Source organism: Penaeus vannamei, chromosome 10, assembly GCF_042767895.1.
Source record: "Penaeus vannamei isolate JL-2024 chromosome 10, ASM4276789v1, whole genome shotgun sequence".
Classification (NCBI taxonomy): Eukaryota; Metazoa; Arthropoda; class Malacostraca; order Decapoda; family Penaeidae; genus Penaeus; species Penaeus vannamei.
The window spans coordinates 41,831,654-41,836,653 of NC_091558.1; the positions used below are offsets into that span (position 1 = coordinate 41,831,654).

At 35.5% G+C, this 5,000-nt stretch overlaps 1 protein-coding gene across 1 annotated transcript in view; it reads left to right on the forward strand.

The window, feature by feature from the left end:
* Positions 1 to 225: 225 nt before the first annotated feature.
* Positions 226 to 5,000, forward strand: part of LOC113802095 (facilitated trehalose transporter Tret1) — a gene marked incomplete in the record, with an annotated part of 36,790 nt that continues 32,015 nt past the window's right edge. The window contains 1 exon segment of the mRNA XM_070126693.1: positions 226 to 332.

Consider the following 5,000-nt stretch of genomic DNA (forward strand, 5'->3'; position numbering starts at 1 on the left):
AGCGAGAGCTTACGAAAGAGAGAGAGAGAATCACACACACACACACACACACACGCAGGCACACACCTCATAAAAACGAATATATGGCAAGACAGATAGGGAGAGGGGGGGGGAGGGAAGAGAAGAGACGAGAGGGGTAAGGAGGGAGGCTAGTGGGGGGGGGGGGGGAGGAGGGGGATGGAGGCACTCGGATAAGGCAAGAGAGGTGGGCAGGTGGGTTCTCCTTGGTGGTGGAGGGCAGTTCCTCAGCGGCTCGAGTAGGGTGGACAAGAGGTGGCGAGCGAGAGAGACCCGACGGCGAACACCTCCGGCCACCACAGCTGAGCGTGTTGGTAATGAGGCTGTGAACTGGGTTATTTAAAAAGATTTTTGCTCGCTTGTTGGTAATGAGACTGTGAATAGGGTTTACTCGCGTGTTGGTAATGAGACTGTGAATAGGGTTTACTCGCGTGTTGGTAATGAGACTGTGAATAGGGTTTTACTCTTGTGTTAGTAATGAGATTGGGTTACTTAAAAAGACTTACTCGCGTGTTGGTAATGAGACTGTGAATACGGTTTTACTCGCGTGTTCGTAATGAGAATGGGTTACTTTCAGAGATTGTTATTCGCGTGTCTATTATGAGATTGTGAAGTGGTTTACTTTCAGAGATTGTTATTCGCGTGTTAGTAATGAGACTGTGAACAGGTTACTTAAAAAGACTTTTACTTACTCGCGTGTTAGTAATGAGAATGGGTTACTTTCAGAGATTGCTACCCGCTTGTTTGTAATAAGATTGCTACTCGCTTTTTAGTAATGAAACAGTGAACTGCGTTACTTTCAGAGAGTTACTCGCGTGTCTATTATAAGACTGTAACTCGCGTGTTTATAATAAGACTGTTACTCGCGTGTCTATAATGAGATTGTAACTCGCGTAGAAAGGTATGAATGAAAATGAACATCTTCACAATACAAGAGATGTATTTGACCGGTTTCGAATACATCTTCGTCAGAAATACGTGTGTTTCGGACGAGGATTATATTCGAAACCGGTCAAATACGTCTCTTGTATTGAGAAGATATTCATTCTCATTCATACTTTTCTACGTTTGTTAATATGGATAAGGTTCAATTTTATTCGCGTTTATAATGAGATTGTGGCTAACGTTCCTCCATAAACTGTTATTTACGTAACGTTCCCGTGAACATAGCTATTCGTGTGTTAGTGATGTCATTGTTATTTGCGTTACTTTAAGGCCCTATCACACTAGCACCTTTTTTCGGCAATTTCTGGGGTTCCGTCTGAATCTGAGGCTTTCCGTAAGGATCGTCTACAAACGGAACGCCTCCCAGACCAAGACGGTTACGACCGTTTCCGTCTGACTAATTTCCGTGTTGATCTTTTACTATTAATAAATTAGATAGGATGAGTGAATGTAAACATAAGCTATTTTATAAGATATTTTAGAACATTCGTATATACAATATACATCATTATATTTCCTTAAAATAACGTAATATGTATGAGAATGTTCGTGTGATTCCCGGGACCTCACTCCGACACCGCCATGTTTGTTTACATTATTTTCATTCGGAGTTCATTCGAAAACGCAAAAAAATGACGGAAAAAAAACTAGTGTGATAGGACTTTTAGAAAGTGTTTCTCGCGTCACTTTACTAACTACCAAATTAGTAATGAGGTTGTTATTTGCGTCGTTTTAAAAGTTATTTGCGTTACCTAACATTCGTACATGTGTTAAAAATGACTATATATCAATAAATTGTTACTAGTTGCACTTGGTAAATCATCATTACTTAATTAATTGCTATTTACGTTACTTTATAAACCATAACTTAATGAACTATCATTTGCGTTATTTATGTCACTCTTACTTTCCTTTAATCTAAGATTTCTCCGTGAAATTATTTTTTTTTTCTTCATTATCATAATAACACCTTGTCCGATTCAACTTTAATAAAGTAATCTGCGATACAAAACAACAACAACAAAAACAATAGTAATCTTTTATCACTAGCGTCATTTTTCTATCTTTATTGAAGTATTGTTACTATTATTATCATTACTTCTATTATCATTATTATCCTCAATTTGGTGTTGGAGTATTGGCGATCTATAAGTAATGGATGCATTTGATTTTTTTTCCTTTTTTTATATATATATCATCCCTTTTGCTGTCCATGGTGCTTTTAATTCGTTATTTTCATTATTACCATTATTGTTGATAAGTTACTTCTAGACCTCCTAGAAGAAGGCCATTTTTTAATTGTTTATTTCTATTTTTAGTAGTTTTTTTTTCGATTTTCCTCCCCGGTTTCTTATTCTTATAATTTTTTTCTTTTATTATTGTCATTATTCTTTATCTCATTTCCTTATTCTTATAATTTTTTTCTTTTATTATTGTCATTATTCTTTATCTCATTTCCTTATTCTTTTTTTTATTTTCATCTTTATTATCTCCATCAATATCATCATTATCTCCACCATCGTCTTTACTTCTATTTTCAATTTCTTCGATTTTTATCATTGTCTTTATATTTTTTTTCTATTTTTTAAAAACTATTGTCATGATTCTTTTGTTGCATTTTTTTCTCATTTTCCTATTAGTTTTCTCTTTCATTATCATCCTCATTATCTCCATCATCGTCTTTTCATTTATACTAATAGTTATCAACGTTTTTTTCACGGTTACTTTCGTTATCTACAGTTTTAAGAAAATGCTTTGGCAATATATATATACATCATCTTATCTTTATCATCTTAGACTATTTTGGTAATCTTCTCTCATTATCGCTGTTATCAGCACATTTGGTAAGATTAATTGCTTGGAAAACGTTATCTAAATAATAATGATAGCGGCGACAGTTTCCTTTGTTTTATTTCGACTAATAACGCAATAATAACGAGAACTATTGAACTAAATCGCATAGCCTTGCTAACCTGTTATTACATAATATCATAACCCTGGTCTCTCTACCTTACGCGAGCCAAATATTTTAACCCTGTTGTCGCTTATTCATGTTAACAAAATATCATAACCCTGCGACTCATCAAGAAATTGTTTTAACCCTACGATCTATTGTCTTGTCGAAAAGAAAAAGAAAAAGAAATAGAAATAAGAAGAGAAAAAAGTATAACCCAGTAGTCTCTTCCATCGATGTCAAACCCCCCATATCCCGCGTTAAAATCTATCGATATAAAAGAGAACCCGGAAGAATACGTATCAACGAAAAGAAAGCGAACAAGTCGAAAAAAATACATAAATAATAAATGTCAATCATTTTTTTTAATAATAACTGTCGTGTCTATAATAAATGTCAATCATTCGTTTTTCATTATAATAATAACTGTCGTGTCTACCGACCACAATCAAAATCCAAGTCACGGACTTTGGCAAACATATAGATATGAAGAGGATCTGCTCCCTTAGAGAGTCGATTCTGATGCTCTATTGTTTAGCTGAGTTCCTGATGTAGGATTCGGTTCCCTCCAATTATCTTCGAATACCATATCAAAGCAAAAGTGTCGGAATTCGTAATATTATTAGAACTTCTGCTTGGTTCGTTAGTTTTAGTCGAATTAATTTCAATATGATACTCTACTTTAGGAACAAATTTATGAAGTATTTGTAGGAGTAGAATAATATCGTAACTTCTAATAATTCTGTTACAAAAAAAGTATAAAAAATGACAGTATATATCAAGTATACATAACTTAGAACCTAAAAATCCCCCCCCTTAATGGTAATGAAACAAATATAAACTTAAAATATCCATTCATAAAAAAACAATATTACAAGGACACGAAACACTTTTGTTTAATCTCTAACCGTAAACTATACGTGATCACAATAGAATTTTGTTTTCGAGATAACCACGAGTGCGCAGTCGTTTCCTATATACAGAGGCACATGATATTTGATGTAACATTTCATTGGTGAAATATCAATGTGTTCTGATACATATTGATGGATAGGTAGATGGATAGATAGATGGATTGATGTATAAGTAGGTAGATGGATATATAAGTAGGTAGATGGATAGATGGATGGATATATAGGTAGGTAGATGGATAGATAGATGGAAGGATATATAGGTAGATGGATAGAGAGATGGTAGGAGATATAGGTAGGTAGATAGATGGATGGATATATCGGTAGGTAGATGGATGGATATATAGGTAGGTAGATGGATAGAAAGAGATACACAGGTAGCTGAATAGATAGATGGATAAAAATAGGTAGACAGATATATAGAGATCTATACAGATAGAGATAGATAAATGGACAGAAAGATATATAGATAGATAGATGTATATATAGAGAGAGAGGAATGGAACGATAGGTAGACAGAATAGATAGATGGATGAATGAGATAGATAGATAGAAAAATAGAAAGATAGATGGATGATAGAAAACACATAGGCACATACATACACACACATAAAACACACATGTATGCAGATGGAAACACAGAGAAGGACAGACAAAGAGATAAAAAATAGATAAAGAGGGAAGGAGAGAGAGAGAGAGAGAGAAACAAACAGATAGATACAGAGAGAGAGACAGACATACAGACAAACAGATAGTAAGATAGATAGACAGAGAGAGATAGAGAGAGAGATAATAAGACACTATAAACCCCGACCAAAAGAAAGGGAAAAGAAACACAACCAAACACACACACACAAACACACACACACACACACACACACACACAAACACACACAAACACACACACACACACACACACACACACACACACACACACACAAATCGTATATAAAGCGCATCTGTTCCGAACGGCACGCTATCGCACTCTCTTGCCCCTACCCCCCCACCCCAGCCTCACCTCCTCCAGATCCTCCATCCTAGCTTAACCTTGCACCACCTGCAGGAGTCCCAAGGAAATCCTAAAGGGAGCCTCGTGTTACTGCTAAACCATCCTATTCAAGTTCCTTTGCCTTTCGCTATTCAGGATAACCCGCTGGCACTTGAGGATGCTT